This window comes from Rattus norvegicus, chromosome 7, assembly GCF_036323735.1.
Source record: "Rattus norvegicus strain BN/NHsdMcwi chromosome 7, GRCr8, whole genome shotgun sequence".
Lineage (NCBI taxonomy): Eukaryota > Metazoa > Chordata > Mammalia > Rodentia > Muridae > Rattus > Rattus norvegicus.
In genome coordinates, this window is record NC_086025.1 from 35,441,400 (window position 1) to 35,461,380 (window position 19,981).

General features: G+C 41.0%; 1 pseudogene; it reads right to left on the bottom strand.

The window, feature by feature from the left end:
- Positions 1 to 4,709: 4,709 nt before the first annotated feature.
- Positions 4,710 to 19,981, bottom strand: part of Ppia-ps12 (peptidylprolyl isomerase A, pseudogene 12) — a 28,226-nt pseudogene continuing 12,954 nt past the window's right edge.

The following is a 19,981-nucleotide window of genomic DNA, read 5'->3' on the forward strand; positions in this document are numbered from 1 at the left end:
CTGTTTATAAAGTGCCTTCTCTCCGTTGACTCGGTCTCAATGGTAACCAGAGAAACTGACTCATGGCTTCCGGCTTCTCTTCAAGGCAGGAACTGAGTGAGAAGTTTTCAAATTACTCAAGTCAGATCTGATTTCAAGGAGGCCCATAACTCCTTGGAGTCATTTAAAAGATCAGGGGTCATCTAGACTTGAAAATTCCTGTGGTTTAAAACCCTGTTTGGGATTTACCTTGAGCTCTGTAAATGTTAAAAATAGCCCAAATAATGTCCCAACAGATGCTGTCAAATGACAGTACAGCAGACCACTTAAGTATAACTGTTAGGTACGTGGGAACTCTACTCACTGATTCTGTCTAGTAAGTACTCAATTTAAAGATGATCTTCAAAAAAAATATCACCGTCCATTCATTTTACACTTCAGCTGTTTTAAGTTTCAAGTCCAGGACAAGAGGTTCAGGTGCCTATTTAACATATCAAAGGGAATCTGGCAAGGTTCTCCCAGCATCCCTCAGTCCCTACCTGTTAAAGGGTATAGCTGGCGTACCCCAGCAGCTACCCGACCTTTCCAGCCAAGGGCTGGGATGCCCTTCCACCAGAGGCTCTTCCCTATGTCTCCCAGACATTTTAGTTATGTGTACCTTTGCCTACAGGCTGCAGCACCTGGTTGCTCCCCGTCTCTCTTCCCCTCTTCCTCTCCCCACAAGGTTCAAGGTCATGACCACTCTGGACTCTCCTGGTTTGTTACTGCCTCTGGCTATGTCTCCCATTTATCTACAGTAAACTTTTCTCCTGCATACCTGGCAGCACTCATGTCCTTTCCTTTCCCTTCTTTCCTTTTCTTTTTTTCTTTCGTTTCCCCCGTTTATCTAGTGCCGAATAAAGCTGCAAAAATCCTAACCTTATAAGCTACAGTTTAACAGAGCACTTGCCTGGCATGTATGAGGTCCCTGCACTGGGTCCCTAGCACTGCAAAAAGAATAAACAGAATGATTTTTTTTTTAAAGCAACAAAAGATTCCATTTCCACTGGAGAAGTGAGGCTTCACTTTCTGCATGAACTAAATGGGGCTGGAGGAAGCAGAAACTTGCATGTGGTCATGTTTCAAGCCTGCCCTGGGCTTTACCAAGGGCTCGGTAAAAATGTAGGCAGATAAACACTGTTCCCTCTTTGAAACAGAGATCAGGAAAAAGAAAGTGTCTATCTCTCTCCAGTAAAGTGAGGACTTGAGATGACTCAGTGACACTTCCTGTCAATTCTGACAACCCAAGTTCTAAGAAGTGAGTCCTTAGACACACACACACACACACACACACACACACACATCAACCAATCAATCAATCAACACATCAATTTGATCAAAAATATTTTTAATGTCTTAGAAACAACCAGATATGGAAGCACACAACCTATAATCTCTACAGACGAAGGGGAATGTGCTAAATTCCAGCCCAAAGGGGGAAAAAAATATCAGGAAACAAAATGAACACTTAGTAGGGGCCACGCGCCGTACCAGAAGGCTTCGCTTGCTGGGTTTTGTTGCTGTTGCTCTTGTTGTTTCTACGTTCTTTTCTGTCGTTTCTGTCCTGCTTTTTTCTTCTCTCCTCTTAAACCCATAGCACTTCATTTAGTCATTGCTAAACAAGGTTTAAATGCCGTAAGCATGTCTTTAAGTTCTCATTTCTTTTCAGGAGGTAAGTTCTGAGGCTAGTGACAATCATAGTGTCACCAATGTTTGGCTCCTGAAAAGAATCTCACGTATTACTTTTGAGGTCTGCCAGCCTTGGTTCTCAAGTACAGAAGCTGGGTGTCCTTGCCAGACACAAAAACATATTATATTTTGGCTCATAACAGCTCAGTATGCTATTAAATTTGCAAAGGATGGTAATGAAATGCTGGATAAATGGAAGACCCTTTTCGTAATTGTACTTGAACTCACGTTAGACATCTTGTCACCAAACATCCACACAAAATGCCATTTGACCACGATCTGGAGATGCCGCTTAGTGCAAGCATTTTACAAGCTAATTTTGGACGAATGCACTATTTTAGCAAATTTTCAGTTTCCAAAAATAGGTATTCAGTCCAGAACAGAATGACAATTTCCCCCAATGGCATGAATGATGAGACTCATTTTGTTGAAATGTTTCAATAAACTGCATTTAATCATACTGCATTTCATTATCCCCTTGTTATGGCCCCCATTTCTAGTTCTGCCCTCACCCCCAATTTCCAAATTGTTTTTCGGCATTTTTACATGTTCCCGTCTTTTATAGTGATTGTTAATTTAGTCTTTCTCTCTGTTGTAGGAAAGGTGAGAAAGACTTCTGGAGTAGAAGAAATCATCACTAGCTACCAAAAGGCATTTCGACGTCGCTGTGACATATATAGCCTTTGGAAAACGAGTTCACTCTAAAGAAAGCTGCTCATGCAGAAGTCATAGCGAAAAGTGTTCAGAAAACTATCCGTTGCCTATTTCAAGGATATAAATCAAGATTGCTTGTGAAGCACCAAGCATGGTGGTATATGCCTATAATCCCAGGACTGAAGAAACTGAAGCAGGAGGATTTTAATTTGGAGGCCAGTCTGGAACTTTATCTTTAAAAAAAAAAGAAAATAAACACAATAATAAATCTTAGAAGTCATGGTTATTGGAAAATCTACCACCACTAATTTGCTAAACCAGTACAGTTCGCAATAATAATCTATAAACAATTTTTCTCATACCGCAGGTAAGTGTAGTGTTTATTCCGCTTCAAGGAAAGTTTTCTTTGCCACAGAGACCAGAACAGAAAACCACAACCAATCAAAATGCAGAGTTGTGGAGCCCAGTCCCATGAATATGACACAAAGCCTTCTCATTCCTAAGATACAGGGAACATTTCCAGAAGAGAGGGCAGGCAGATTTTAAGTGCCAGAAGATCAGGAAGTTTGCAGTGAGATTGTATATCCTAGTAATATCAGAAGCTATACCCATAAATTATCACCAACATGACTCCCCAGTCATGAACTCACCAAGGATGACAACATGTCAAGCTGGATGGTGAAAAGCCCACACACCAATCCTTTATGAAGAATAATAGGCAACTGAAGGAAAACGAGAGTAGGTAATCTGGGCTTCTCAAGGGAAGAACACATCAATTGGTTGTCTCAGGCCAACTGGTCAACACTAAACATGTATAGGGAGATGGCCTTTTATGAACTAACCTTGTTCTATTGCAGAATATACATGTTTTAGGGAAAAGAGAAATGCTGTATATAAATTGTCATCTCAAAATTGTTAAGAGGCTGTGAGGGAAGCTTCTATCATAGCTCTCCATGATAGAATGCTTGCCTGACATGTGCAAGGTGCTGGATTCAATTGTAAGAACACAAATATATGAAGAGAGAAAAGCCAAGAAAGGAATAAAGAGCAAACCATAGGAAAACCAGTCAGACGTAATACTGAAAATAAAGAAGTTTAAATCTGATCTTCTCTTTTATAAGGCATAAAATTATTTATTTACTTCTTTAGCCAAGGCCTTCTTCAAAAAGAATCAGTCATCTCCCTTTACTTTTACGTCTAGCAGTATCCAGCCCTTCAAATTAAATTGTGTATTCCTAGATAATAAAGATTCTACTCGATCAATTAACTGTACATTGTATAAAATAAAGCCAGGTCTGAACAGGGGTTTAATATATATCTAGTATACAAATATTTTCTAAACAAAAATGAACCTTTGCGTATGTGTGTATATATACTGTGAAGGCTTTTCCTAGAAGGCTTGCTTCAAATAAGAGGCTATTACCTGAATCATTACTATTCTAATGATAATAGTTAAAAAGTAATTTTTAAATGTGTATTATTATCTTTATATTTATTTTATACATATAATGATTCTATTATATATACTTATATTTATTGTCATAATAAAACATTTTTATTTTTATCTTTCCCTTTTATTGAAAATACATTCTTTTTTCATGCTATGTATCCTAATTATACTTTCCTCTCCTCCACTCCTCTGAGACCCTCCCCATCACCCCTCCCCTCTGTACCAACTCCTTTTCTGTCTCTCATTAGGAAAGAACAGACATTTACGAGACAGCCACCAATACCGTAACTAACTCATAACTTCTATCTTATATTTACAAATGGTGTCAGACCCTGTAAAATGACAGAGCCATTAAATCTGTGGCTCATTCCCTATTCAAATTTTCCTTCCTCCCAGAGTCCATGTCTCATATGATACTGACTCTGGTGCAATCATGAACAGCTGGTGTTCAGAATCATAAGATGAACCATTCCATTTTATGAGTGGCATATGTGGAATCTAGTCAGTTACCAAAAATTCCATGGGAAAATGGCAGATTTGCAGTGATATCTTAAAGGTAATATTTGCAGATCACAATGCAAGGGTTCATAGAGTAAATTCAAAATAAATCCTTCCAAGCCCTTTAGCTTGAACCTTATTTCTTGGAGCTTACACGCATCATAAAAATAGCACCTAATAGCTAATAGGATTTTTAAAGATGTCTCCAAAACGACCACAACTTTTTCATAGGGACCTCATAAAAATCATTACTTCAGATGCTACAAGTTGGCCAACCAAACACACTGAGATGACTCTATTGCGAAAAAATGCCTGCATTCATCCACAGTCTATTTCTAGAGATTAGATTTTATAACCAACGGTATGCGGATCTGTGGATAAACTATGCAAACAGTTGTCATTATGTCTTTCTTTTTTTTCTTATTTAGTTTTTATTCATAATCATAAACTTAACTTTCCAATCCTGCTAGACTTGAAGGGGAGTGAGGAAAATATGGAACCCAAAGAACTTCAGTGAGAGCAGAGATTACAGGGTATTGCGAGCAGATGGGGTGGGGGCGCTCTCCTCAGCTACAGAAGGAATGGTTTGATGGGTAAAATGCCCACAAGTCAAAGAAATTAGAGTCGTCCACAGTCGGAAAGGGTGATCTCCTTGCTGGTCTTGCCATTCCTGGACCCAAACGCTCCACGACTTCCACAACGTTCGTGCCGTCCTTCACCTTCCCAAAGACCACATGCTTGCCACCCAGCCACTCAGTCTTGGCAGTGCAGATAAAAAACTGGGAACCATTTGTGTTTGGTCCAGCATTTGCCATGGACAAGATGCCAGGACCTGTATGCTTCAGGATGACGTTCTCATCCTCAAATTTCTCTCCGTAGAGGGACATGCCACCAGTGTCATTATGGCAGATGACATTACCACCCTGGCACATGAATCCTGGAATAATTCTGTGAAGGAGGAACCCTTATAGCCAAATCCTTTCTCCCCAGTGCTCAGAGCATGAAAGTTTTCTGCTGTCTTTGGAACGTTGTCTGCAAACAGCTTGAAGGAGACGCAGCCCAAGGGCTCGCCATCGGCTGTGATGTTGAAGAACACGGTGGGGTTGACCGTGTCTGCTGCAAGCGGCGAAAAGCGACGAAAAGCGACAGCGGCGTCTGCAAAGCCTCATTATATCTTTCTAACTTGAACACATGTCACACCGTTTACCATCTGAAAAAGAGAGGATTGGGTAGAGCTATTGGGGAAGAAAGATGCTCCACAACACAATATTTCATCCTTGCCTTTTAAGTTTTATGATCACTCAACTTGCCTATACTTCTTAATGAAAAATAATTGTCAAATATTTAAATTAGCCCTTGATATTAAGATTAATGAGCTCAGCCTTGAAAATTAGTCAACTGTTAGGTTTATTACCACTTTTCTACAATAGTTATCTCTATACAGATAACAGGACCTAACAGTCTTCTACAATTCTTACTATTTGTTTTTGATGTAATAACTCTGTCTGCATGCATAACAGACTGCTTAGGAAAGATGCGTGACATGTCAAAGAGACACATCCTCAGAGAGTTAAGGTACCTGTAGAATGTGCTGTTAGCATTAACCTCTGGTCTAGTCTGGATTTCAGGGGGATGCTCTTCATCAAAGTGAGCCCCCAGTTCCAAGAGGATGCCTCCCTGTTCCATAAAGTCTTTCAGATACAAATCTAACAAAGTGTTTTACAAAGAAATGCCCAGGATACCTGAAAAATAATGTGTGGTCATTTGTACACAATAACACACACAATGACAGCATAATAGAAAGCCTTGGGGCTGAAGAGATGGCTCAGTGGTTAAGAGCACCGACTGCTTTTCCAGAGGTCCTGAGTTCAATTCCCAGCAACCACATGGTGGCTCACAACCATCTGCAGTGGAATCTGATGCCCTGTTCTAATGTGTCTGAAAACAGGGTACTTACATAGAAAGTATTAACACACACAAATAAATTAAATGGCCTATTATAAGAATGAGAATTTGGAGGCTCCATATTGTCAGAACTAAATTTCTTGCTCATGTTCTACACTGAAAGAGTTAATTAGAAGGACAATGTTTTCCTGAAATCTTACATGTCAGTAAAACTAAGATCAAATATACTCTGATTCCTACCCTTCGTTTGTACTCAAGGGTTGCAAAAGTTTAAGCCCCAGATGAAAGAGAATAGATAAGTATTTTTGCAGCATGAAAATAAACTGCCTATTAAGCAGAACTCTTAAGTGGTATAAAGTTTCTATGAGCCAGTATATGTGTTACATTCAACTCAAAGAACAACCTTCATTTTCCTCCAATCTGGTTTTCAACCTGCTGTTCCAATACCATAAACTCTCAGAGGGAAGGAAGCTCTGTGTAATTTGATATGGAATTTGATGGTTTAGAGGCCCATGGCAGGAAGGATGGAGAGGGGGGTTTTTCTCAAATCCACAGTCCCTACAGAGAGAAGGAAGCTCATTATCTGTATCTTAGACAAGTTCGCTTCACAAAGCCAGGAAACAGCCTAAGTTTTGCGAATGCCAATTGCACTCTTTGGCGAGGTCTTCTAAACACCTTGCAGAATTGTTTGTGGAGTGCCAATGGGTTAAGGGAAAGCTGAGAGTGTCCAGTTGCTGGAGGACTTGGGGGAGTAGGGTACCAAAAGCTAGATTAGCCTAGCTTTTCACAAGACAATCCCCTCAAGCTTTCCCAGAAAACAAAAGGCTCCTAGAGAGGAGAAACAATAGACCCGAACAGCAGGAGTGTATGGGAAGGGAGCCAAGGAGCAAGAGTGACTAACAGAGAGTGGTAATTTGGAATGAATTGCTGTTTTGTGTTGTGAAGCACCAGGACACAGCTGGTGCACTGGCTAACCTGAGGATTTGCAGTAACTGCATTGAAATGGTAATGAAGTTTTTATTTTATGATTGCAGATGTTTTTTGGATTATTGTTATTAAGCTTATTAGTGTAACAGTACAAATATGAGATTTTTATTTACTTGGTCTCTTATTTGTGGGAGCTTTGTTAGAAGTCTTTGTAAGCCAAGTCAGAAGAACAGCAGCCAGCCAGCCATGCAATAGGCCGCATGTGCTGAACCATCAGACAGTCTCCTAGCGCGCATGTGCATGCATGGCTAGGCTCTTTTACATTGGAGGCAAATTTGAAAGTCCCATCGATCGTCGTGGTTCAGGCAGTACTGCCAACTGGCGTAATCAGTGGTGAAGTACAAGCAGTGTCTAATATCATTTCCTCTGCTCTGTGTTGGCTTGCCTAGCCAGGTCTGCCATTGATGGGCTTGGAAGTACTACTCAGTCGACCTCCTTATGTCTCAATTTCTCTCTATATAAAAGTGACTATAAAAAAAAGAAAGAAAGAAAAAACACCACTCCTATTTCTTTCACAGTGCTATCATGAAGGCTGATCTGCCTCACCTGAAGAGAGCTATCGGCAATTAATGTTAGCTGCAGCACGGCAGGGTCTTGTCATGGGAAAGAGAGCTTGAGTGTTTTTATTCAGAAAGGCTTGCGTCAACGAAATCGCTTTTATAAAGACCATCGCCTGGCAGAGTATTCTGTTTGATCAAATAATTCAGAGAATGCATTCCATGTGGATACGTCATTTCAAGCAACGAGGGCGTTAGTATCCAGTTGTTTATAGTTCCACATCTTACGATCTCCTTTTAATGATTCAGAAACCGTCAAAGCAGTGGTTCTCAACCTTCCTAACACTGCAACCCTTTGCCACAGTTCCTCCTGTCGTGGTAACTGCTCCCCCAGATACAAAATTATTTTCATTGCTACTTCATAGCTGTAATTTTGCTACTGCTATGAACCCTAATATGAATATTTTGGGAAACAGAGGCTTGCCAAAGGGGTCGCAGCCCACGGGTTAAGGACCACTGTGTTAAAGTCTCATGAAATTTCTCAAGGTATTGTCGATGAATACCAAGTACTATCCCAGAAAGAAAAAGAATCCCTAATGACTGTCACGTGGTTTTTCTCTCTAGTTGGCCATAAAGACAGAACAAATGAGTGGAAAGAGGCACAAGCTTTCTTCAGGGAGGTAAGTCTCAAACTTACCTCAATCATTTCCTTAGGTTAGAAAAATGAACCCCTGCCTCAAAATATCCTATATATAAAACAGTAAAGTCACTGCTGCCCCCGACTTGAATGTGGAAATGATTCCCAGCTGACCAATTACATGAGGCCCTTTCCGTAGGGGCTGCTCAACCGGGCTTGCCATGTTGTCGATGCGGGTGATTTAGAAACAATTCGCAACACTGATAAAGAATCCTCCATTGGCTGTCAAATATGTTCAGAGTCTAGCCATAGATTTAAAAGTTGAAAACTAATTTAAAACAAAAACAAAAACAAAACAAGTAAATTCACTCTGCTCAGTTTCCTAACAAAGTAATTACTTAAAAGAGACTTATGAACAGAAGTAATAGGCAGAACGTTTCAAGATTCCATTTTAAGGCCAGGAGATGGCTCAGTGGCAAAGCGCATCTAATGCAATCAGGAAGGTCTCAGTTCGGATCTCCAGAAGCCACATGAAAGCCAAGGAGAGCGACCTGTGCCTGCAACCACGGAGCTAAAGAGGCAGAGACAGGAGGATCCCTGAGGGCTGTTGGCCAGTCCAGAGAAATTATCATGAACCAGGTTCACTGAGAAACTCTGTCCTAGCCACTGAGGAAGACACCTGATCTTGACCTCTGGGTACCACGTACACTCATGGACATATATGCATTCACACCTGCACATACACACACACACAAACAGATATATAGCACACGTACCCATTCATTTTAAGTGAGTATAATCAATGAAAGTTTGATTCAATCGAATGCTCACTTACTTCCATATGCCGATGCATTAATCTGAAGACTTCCGAAGTAATAAGGAAACATGGTACATTCTAAGGCTGGGATGAGGGGACCATCAAGAATTGAGAAGCAGCTCGTTCCCACTGGCATAGGAACAGCCTCCCCTTGGCAACTGCATTCTGCCTTAAACTAGCATACACCAGTGTCATTAAGAAGGCCTTCTCACAAAACCCACGGTACTCAGAACTTATGTTTTGTATTTCATATCATCTTAACTTAATTATTTGGGATTTTAAACACTTCTAAACTCAAACATGATTCCCTTAAGATAAGCTCGGTTCTCTAGTGAAGCTTTTTCCACAGTGAAATTTATAGTTGTGAGTATGATGCAAAACTCGAGCTGCCAAGGACCACCACATGGAGAAAGACTGTGAAAACTGAGCCAGCCCAGAGGAAAGCAGAGCCAAAAGATGGAAAGAGACAAACTGTGGTGACATCATTGGAGACCTCTGGACTCAACAAAGCCTGGATTTTATGGCTCTGTGAGCCCGAAAGTTCCCTTTTATGCCTGTCTCAGTTGGATTCTTCAAAGCAAAAAGGGGGCTGGAAAGATAGAGCAGTGATAAAGCACATGATTTATGTATATAAGACCCTTGGTCTGACCTTAGAATTGTGTGTGCCTGTGCCGGTGCCGGTGCCCGTGCCCGTGCCCGTGCCCGTGCCGGAGCGTGCGCGTGCGTGCGCGCGGGCGCGGGCGCGCAAGAGAGGCAGACAGATTGACAAACAACACTTAACGCAAGGACTGCGGTCAGAAATTTTGGCAGGAAAAGAACTTCAAACGGTCTCCAGGAGACTCATAATATACCATAGCTTGTTTAGAGCCTCATGACGGGGGGGAAATCACCGTAAAGAAATCTCCTCATCCTTACTGGGTGTCTCAACCGTCTGTCTCTCAGCCTTTTCTGATGGTAGGACCTTATTTCATCCAATAGTTTGGTGCATCCATTCTTCTGAGCACTCGTGATGATGGGATTCTCTCTGGGGAATAAGTATAATCCAGAAAGGTGTGGAATCTCTCTGCTTGACCTCAGCAGGGCTCCAGAGGAAAGGAACCACTCAGTGAAGCTAGCGAATAAAGCCATCTTTCAGGCGATGAGAAGCCTAAACCCAGAAAAGGTCAAGGTTCTTCCACCTCTTACTCCTCATTTCCCCAGAGCACAAGGGCAGGGAGTTTGGAGATCTCCACCAGTAATTTTAACCAAAATGACCAATGTCCCTTGTCACATGAGTCCTCACTCCTACAACGCTCTAACATTTCATTGGTCTATCCCTCTGTTTGTGCTGCCTTAACCAAATAACCCCCACTAGGTCATTTATGGCCAATGTAAATATATTTTAAACAAGTCACCCCGCCCCACCCCCAAGGCATTTATTAATACAGTGTCTGGTTGGGGCTGTTCCTCTCTACTTCTTTGAGCTGCGATTTTGTATTCTGGAGAAGAATACAGTGCAAGCAGAATGGTTATAGAGCAAAAGAGCCTACAGCATTCCCTCTAGGCTGTCTATTATCCTCAGTGGAAGAGGGGTCTTCCTCACTTAGCCACCTGGTTGGGCATAACTCTTCTCTTTTTCTATGTTTTATTTTTTCTGAGACAGAACTTCTCTGTATAGCCTTGGCTACCCTAGAACTCACTGTGTAGACCAGGCTGATTTCAAACTCACAGAGACCGGTCTGTCTCTGCCTCCCAGAGTGCTGGGATTAAAGGCATATACCACCACCACCACCAAGATCTAATTCTTATTGCTGCATCCAAAAATAAGGTTCGACAAGAAGGAAAAGGAATGCTCAAACTGACCGCTCTCCTGCTCACAATCATGCGACCATCATGACACTCGGTGAACATAGAGTACTTGGGGCTTCTCTAAGCAATGTGGTTGGGGAATCTTACTTTGGGGACCCAAATCACATTACTCAACTCTACACTAGCAATCACTAGCTTCTGGGGTGAATCCTAGCACCCTTCTACTCTCTCAGGGAACAGCTGTGCTCTCCCTAACCAAAGTAAACATGTGCTTCTGCTTTGCTCACCCCAATGGATTTATTGCACAAGCATGATTTTGAGGAAGTGGGTAGTCTCCTCTTGTCATACGGCCTATGTTAAGAGACTCCATATCACAAAAAAACATGCATTTCTGGCCTCTATTACAGAATTCTAAGTCAGAATCTGAAATTCAGGCTCATCTTAGAGCAGAGTGTGAGCTTGTGGTCCAGGCCCACTTACAAAGGATTTTAATGCTGAACCTCATTAGAAAATAATTGCTTTGAACTATGCTGTTAAAGTGCAGAACATGGTCAGGAGTCAAGGCAGGGTTGCTGGCAGCCTTCAGTGATTTAAATCCCTAGTTCTCAGTCTCTCTGACCTTCGTCTTCCCCCTGTTTCCTTCCTTAATATATGGAAAATCCAGGAAACAGAGCCATTTGCTATGTTCCTAGCATAGCAAAAAAAAAAAAAAAAAAAAAAAAAAAAGAAAGAAAAAAAAAAGAAAGAAAAGAAAGAAAGAAAATTGAGCTATGTACTCTCCATGTCTAGTATTTTGTCTTAAAGCACTTGTTAACTCTGTAAGAGAAAAGTGGGAAGTCAGTTTTGTAGAAAAGCGAGGTTCATGGAAATTAAAGATTTTCTCAGTTGCTCTTTAGTGAACTAGATTGCAACCATGATGCCTTGGCTTTCCAAACCAGGGCTTTTCCGCTCCTATGTTCCATGATGCATTCAACACCAGATGACCCCTAGCTGAATGGATTAAAGGTAATCTAGTACTGGAAGCACCACACACTTGCTAAGGAATCTGTAAGTGGCTCGGCTAGTTGATTAAATAAAAAGAGGGGCAGGAAGCATGGCAGGCTTTCTATTCCATTAGGAAAAAAAAAAAGCCCAATGGAGCTTTTGACAGAAACTTTCAAAACCATGACCACCCTCACAAGAATATCAGAATCTTACATGCCTTCCTTTTCCTGTCCCACAACTACATATGTTATTTCCAAAAACTGACCCTTGAGTAAATACATGATATACAATGTACGTGGTTTTGGGATTTTGAGAGGGGGGGAATTCTAGTACTTTTTTGTTTGTTTCACTCAAGGGTAAGAACAACAAGACTAACCATTTGTGTGATTGATACTTGCAAAGGGTTCTGCATGAATTCTCCACTCAGTCAGTTGTTTTTTTTTTTTCATTAGAAGGTATATTTGTGTTAGGTCCTTTAACAAGTTGATTGGCAGGGCATCATAAATGTCTCCTTTCTTCAGGGTTACAGAAGTATAACCCTGAAGATTATTCTCACTCGAGAGCTTTATATAGCTCATTCTCTGAGGTGTTTAATAAAAACTGGCTTCCTGATTGACTACGGGGAATAGAAAGAATATCTAGTGTGAACCTTGGAATTGAGAATCCCGGGACATGACTTCTACTTGCACTGCCTGGGGTGGGAACGTTAGGTTTTCTGGTGTGAGAAGAAGGACCATAGGGATTCATTTGTGGAAGGACAAAGTTATTTCAGTTTGCACCAGAGGAAATTAGTATCAAAGCATAGGCAATATCAGTGCGTACCAGGATGGACCGGGCAACCAAAATGCGATCTACTTGTCTGTGTGTCACAGACCTCGAGGATGTGGTTGCTCATGAATAAGTGTTTACCACATAGGCATAAAGACCTGAGTTCATGGCCATTTCCATCACCAGATGCAACACTCGAAAGACTAGGCCTTGTACCTCCTCTGGCCAGCAGGGTAGACCTGGTGCTGGTTGGGGTCCTGGGGTGGGGTTACTGGTGAGCCAGTCTGAGGGCATAAGAGCAGGAAAGCCAGTGAACTGACCGGATCAGATACCTCTCAGGCCCAGATCCAGGGCTTTGAATTGGCCTACCCCAACATCTATCCTTTGATGAACTGCTGGATTGTATCCAAAACTACAGGATCTCCATGACACAGAGCAACAAGATATCCCAGAAGAGTCCCAGCGAAGTCCAGTATTGATAGAATAGCAGAAGCCAGAGACCTCATACCAGGCCAAGAAGTCACTACAATGAACATTTGCAAACAAAGAAGTGTGGATAAAGCTATACCGTAGGATACACCATGACACATTACAGTTTCCGTGTTGAGACTTTTTTTATTCACTGTCAGGGGGAGGTCTCAAGGATGGAGGGTGGATGCTAGGGAGGGAGGTATGAATTATACTTGGGTGCATGATGTGAAATTCACATAAAAAAACCAATAAAATGTTAAAAAAAAAAGACTTGAGTTCAGATCCTCTCTTTGTACCCACATTAAAAGCCAGGGACTTAACATGTACCTGTAATCCCAGTGTGGGGAGGTTTAGAGAAGATTCCTCAGCTTTCTAGCCAGCAAGTCTACCCAATCAGTGAGCATCAAGTTCGGTGAGAGACACTTCCTAAAAATTAGACGGAAAAGTGATTAAGGAAAATCCCTGATACTGCCACATGGCCTCTGCACACATGTGAGCATATGAATACATCACACACTCATACACAAAAATCTGTATACACTCAAAAATTGATATTTAAAATATTAACTAATTAGTATTACGTAATTTACATGAATGTTAAATAATTCAAATATTCAATTTATTAATCGCCTCACTATCTTACTCTTCAAATACTTTTCACTTTTAACTATTGTCTTAGTTAGGGTTTCCATTGCTGTGAAGTGACACCATGACCTAGGCAAGTCTTATAAAAGACATTTAATTGGGGCTGGCTTACAGTGTCAGAGGTTCAGTTCATTATCAACGTGGCAGAAAACATGACAGCATGCAGGCAGGCATCTTATTCTGAAAGTAAACAGCAAAAGACTGGCTTCCAGGCAGTTGTAAGGAAGAAGCTCTCTTAACCCCCGCCTCCAAAGTGACACATTTCAACAAGGCCACACCTACTCCAACAAGGCCATACCTCCTAATAGTGCCGCTCATATTCAAACATTCAAAGCATATTCAAACCACCACAACTATGCTCCTGTTACGTCTACAGATGATTTTTCCTACTGCCATGCATTCAATATTTATTTAGCAATGCACAATCTTCCAGGTACTGAGTCTGCAGTGAAAATAATAGACGCAATCTCAATTCAAGTAACACTTGAATACTGATAAGCGGGACTCAGGCAGGATAACTGGAGCCCTCATCAAAGGGGAGTTTCCTCCAGAAAAAAATGTGCTTTGTAACAAACTTGGCTAGAACACAAATATTCTAGTCAATGGGACAAAACTGCCTGCAAGGGTTCAGAACTGCAGTTCTGAGGCTCTGGATAAAATGTGGCTCAGTTGAAACTCAACTCTCTACCCCTTTTGGACCCATGACTCATCTATACAATTAGACTAATAAACTCCAAACTGACAGGCATTTTGTGAAAACGACATGGTACGCGTGTAGGAAGAACCCAGAATGTAATATGCTTACATATGCAGCACCTCTGCCCTTCGCGTCTGATTTTAACTTGCAAATCAGAAAATTGAATTGCAGGAAGGAGGGAGAGAGGAAGGGAAAGGGAAGGGAGAGAAATGGGAGGGAGAGAGAAAGGGAGACAGATGGGAGGGAGATAAACAGGAGGGAGAGAGAAGAGAGGGAGGGAGAGAGACAGGGGAAAGGAGAGGGAAAGAGATGGGAGGAAGTGGGGGAGGGAAAAGGAAGGGAGAGAGAGGGAAGCAGATGGGAGGGAGATAAATGGTAGGGAGAGAGAAGAGAGGGAGGGAGAAAAAGGGAAGGAGAGAAGGAAAGAAGAAGGGAGGGAGAGGGACAGGCTATGAGGGGAAGGAGAATAAAGGGGGAAATATCCCAAATGTCTTAAAATGAAGAGTTCTAGATATTTATATGTTTTTCATTTCAATCCCCCTGCATTAAAGTCTTTCAAAATCCTAAGATCCACCAATCTTAATTTTAGAACATTTAGTATCAATCTTCAAAGAACTGCATCACTTTCTAGACTTACCCGGTCACTACCGGACCCTCAATTAAAGGGTTCAGTACTTGTGAATGCTTGTGTTTCAGAATGCGTACGTGTGTGTGTGTGTGTGTGTGTGTGTGTGTGTGTGTGTGTGTGTGTCAGAATGTTAGATTGAAGGCACTACCAGGATCACTAGCAAAATTGAACCGTATTTTGTGTGTGTGTCGGGGTGGGGGGGTTGATACAGTAGTGTGTGCATCCACACCACTGTGTCTGTGTGGAGGTTAGAGGACAAAACTATTCTAGGAATTGAACCCGGGTTGACAGGCTTGGTGGCAAGCACCTTTTCTCACTGAACTGTCTCATCAAGTCTCAAAATTATCAGCGTGGATTAAGTGACCATTAGCAAAAATGTTGACCTAGCAAGAGGCAGTAATGGAAAACAGACTCATTCTTAAGGACGAATTCTGCTACCAGTTTTTGCTGAGAACTCATGGGAAGTGTTCCGTTTAAAATGGTTCGCTGGACTGTTTTCATTTAAAGACTCATAATCAATTACAAGTTATGGTTTTCTATACTCCAGTGGAGATTATTTCCCACAATGTCTAAGTGACATGAACAGCAACTTCGTCCTTTTTCACTCAGGGCTGAAGGGGCTTAGAAACTGCGTGTTACCTCCAAGAATGAGGAGTCCCTTCAGATTATAATTAGAGTACCTGGCTTGTTTTAAAAGAAGCATGGCCCTAGAGCAGTGGTTCTCAACCAGGGGTCAGGACGCCTTTGGGGATACAAAGACCCTTTTACAGGGGTCTCATATCAAATACATTGCATATCTGATATTTACACTATGATTCGTAAGAGCAGCAAAGCCGCAATTATGAAGTAGACACAACACACTTAGGGATCAACACAACAAGAGGAACTATATTAAAGGGTCGCCACGTTAGAAGTATTGAGAACGGCTGCATTAGAATCAAGATTGCTAGCGGACTGCTTAGGGAAGACTAATATCTGGTGACACCTCTGTTATTGCTTGCACTGTAGAATTTCTTGCTATTTATACGTTTGGTCACCTGCTCTTTCCTTTTCAATACAGTATCTGTGCTTAACAGAACAAAAGGTTGCCCATGACAAAATTCACCAAAACGGGGTTTTAAAGATGAATTCTAACAGTTTCTCCCCGTGAGTAAGTACTTCGTAATAAATCTTTAAGATTACATGGGAACCCATTTCCAAATAATGCGATTCCTTTTTCCATTACATATGACTGATATTCCTAGCCAGAGCAACCATATGCCAATGTTTATTCATTTGTGCAAGATTTACATTTCATAGATGTCTATGGACCCTTTTATCCTCAAATAAACTGCTTTCTTAAGAAGATATGTTGCATATAAAAACATAAAAGAAATCTTTTTCTTTTTTGATCCAGTCTCCCCCAACCTACACTTACTTCATTAAAAAAAAATAGCTGAGATTAGATAGAAAGAGCTTAAAATAGTTTTTAAAGCAGCTATTCTGGCAGCTGGGGGCTGCTTATTGATATAAAAGTGACCAGACTCACTGTGGATACGCTTCTCCCTACCACTGATACACACATACTATTAGTGAGTGTCTTATAGGCAAGATTTGTGATTGTTGTCTCTGAGAAGCTTTGACAGTTCACAGGGTTTTTATTTTTTAAGTAAGTAATGTTTTAAAATGTTCCCGTAAAGGAAGTGCATGTCCTATGTCTCTGTATTAAAAGGCTACAGAAAAGCAAAGGACATTAAGAGGTCAAGTTGGTGCTGGAGAGACGGCTCAGTGGTTAAGGGTACTTTAGCTGCTCTTCCAGAGGTCCTGAGTTCAATTCCCAGCAACCACATGATGGCTCACAACCACCTGTAACAGTTTCTGATGCCTTCTCCTGGTGTGTCTGAAGACAGCTACTGTGTGCTCATACAAATAAAATAAAACAAAAAGGTTCTCTGAGCAAGGTTAAGTGTATCAAAAGTCTATGTGTTTAAACATAAATATATGAAAAAGGAGGTCAAGTCAAGGTATCAATCCTAGGTACGTTGCCGAGAATGCTTGTGTGTGTGTGTGTGTGTTTGTGTGTGTGTGTGAGTGTGTGTGTGTGTGTGTATGTGTCTGTGTGTGTGTGTTTGTGTTTGTGCACTTGTGCACATGTCTATCCTGGACTCTCTAGTTTTATTATTTCCCTATTGCTATGTCTCTCAGTGTACATTCACTCTTTTACCTGCTTCATCCACCCATCCTTGGAAAAGCTGTCTCTTCCATCTCTCATCCTATGCTCCTGAATTAACTCATTTCCACTTCATGTTACAAAGCTCTAGGTGCTACCCCCCTTGCCTTTAATCTTAGAGCCTGCTCCATATGTCTGGCATGTATGAATGAATGAATACATTTTGTCTGGTGGCTCAAAATACTCCGAGCTCCGAGGGAAGGGGAGTTAATGGAGGAAACTGCAGACACGTGCTGGGGGTTCACACCAACTCTGATCAATGCTCTTTGTCTACTACCAAAACCAAGGCTCTTGTACACCCCTCCCTGCTAGCATCACTATGAAGCTCCAGACACTGCTGGCCCGTGGACAGGATAAAATTCCAAGGCAGCCATACTCTGATCTCTTAACTTTTAAATACTAAGAGAAGAAAGAGGTATACAGATAGATGTTCTTCATCGCAAAGTGAAGTCCATTTTAATGAGTGTGAAAGTTTCTTAGTCTATGAAAGTATGTAAAACGGTGTGATCTTACCCATTCGAGTGTGTCATGTCTCCCTTTTCCTTCAGCTTGCAGTCAGTTGAATCTAATATTTATATAAAAATTCAGGCAAAGGAGGAAAGTAAGGAAAGTTCAGACAATGTCATGTCCTCTAGATCCTTCTTATACTCTCAATTCTGCCCTTTGATATGAAAGTATTTTGGACCACCACTGACTAATACATATTCTATATCCAAAGCTCTGGAGCCCTGCTGACATTTGTCATGGTGAGCAGAGAGTGTAGGGTCACAACTATATGCTGTTCAAACACTCTAGCAGGTTACTTTGCCTTGAATAACAGAGACAAAGACAAAGAGCTAGATCTCTAGGTCTGTGGTGTGATAGTTCCCATCTACAAGTCATCCTTTAATTGGAAAGATATTTTTGCATCACTAGAGAAAAAAAATGACTGGTGTGGTTTATTGGAGAATATATTAGCATAAAATGTCAATTCTCAATTTGTAAGTAATAATCTGAAAAGGGGCAGGTGATTAATTCCTGACTTGGTCACTAACACTTGAATAATCAAAAGTCAGGAGACAGCCTGAAATTCCCACTGGAGGAAGTCAGCCAATTAAAACTTCTGCAGTGTTTTCATTCAGACTTGTATGTGTGTCAAACTGGTTGGCAATCTGCCAACATCAGAAAAGATTTATCCCATTAAAGCACCAGGAACTGAGATGGGCTTCTTGGAGAGCAAAGATACCAACCTAGTATTATGCAACTAGTAAGAGATGAACTTGAGCAAAGTAAAAGTGCTTTATTAGAGCCTGCAAATTGAGGCACCAAGGCTGAAGCTGCGTAACTGTTATCTTTTCCCCTTTTCAACAAAGCTAAACTCTCAAGAGAAGTTTTATAAGCCACTGGATTATGTGGTTCTAGGTCTGAAGGTACATACACAAGTCAAAATTATTTGTAAAATATACCCCCCAAAACCAAGAGAGTTTTCTGCTAGTAATAAGTTATATAAGTGATCGATTTGATATGATGATTTTTCTTATTTTAAGTTTTCACTCATTAATCCCTACATATTTCTCTTGAAATTCAACACTGTTCATTGTGACAACAATGAGAAAATACTCCCTGTCACTGACATTACAATCATCCTAGAGACTGTAATCATAGAATAGCATTACACTATTTCATTTGTGTGTGAGAAACATATAATCTCCTTGGAGTCATCAGTCAAAATGAGCTGCAAGCAGAAAATACCATGAGTAAAAATAATCCATATACGTAAGTGGGTTCAAATGTACATGGACACACACACACACACACACACACACACACACACACACACTGGGTTTGTTCAACCTAACATCATCCATATATTTTACTAAGAAATACCTCAAATGCTTGCTAAAACTTACTCACTGTAAAATGTCTCAATGCCTCAATCAAAGAATTTATATTACCACCAATATATGTTTTACTTTTCTAAATAGGCCCAATGATAATTCTCCTATGCCAATCACCAGATATACTGCTCTCAATGGCTTTTCCCTACTGAAAAAGACAGGAACTCAGGAATATTACTGCTGGTATTTGTATTTGTCAAACACCTAACATCATGCTAAGTATCTTATTTATATGATTCATTTAGTTATCAGAACAATCCACATGACAAGTACCTTAAAATAATTACATCCACTCTCCAGATCTGGAAACTATTAATCATTTAGCCACTTGTCCATGATGTCAGGTGTAGAGAAATTTAATCCAACAACATGGTTGCTGTGGCAATATATCACATTCAAAGACCTTCTAGGTCTGTGTGATCTGGCCAGAATACAAACATGCATGTCCTTAGGATACAACTTTAATCCCAAACAATGAAGGTAAAGCTGGTTTGTAGAAGAAAGAAAACTGACACTTAATTGGGGATCAGACAATGGCAAATCAGAAAAAGATCTGACAGACTGAGTCAGAGACAGGACACACTCAACTCTCATGAGAACAGGTAAGAGAGGTCACTGAAGAGTGAGTCAGGGGTCGGGTGGGTGCAATTTAGTGAGTGCAGTTCAGTTGAATTCAGGCAATGTAGTGGAGTTCAGTTCATCAGTTTGTGGTAGTTCATGATTTCATGGCAGTTCAGAGGCAGTCTTTACAGGGACAGTTTT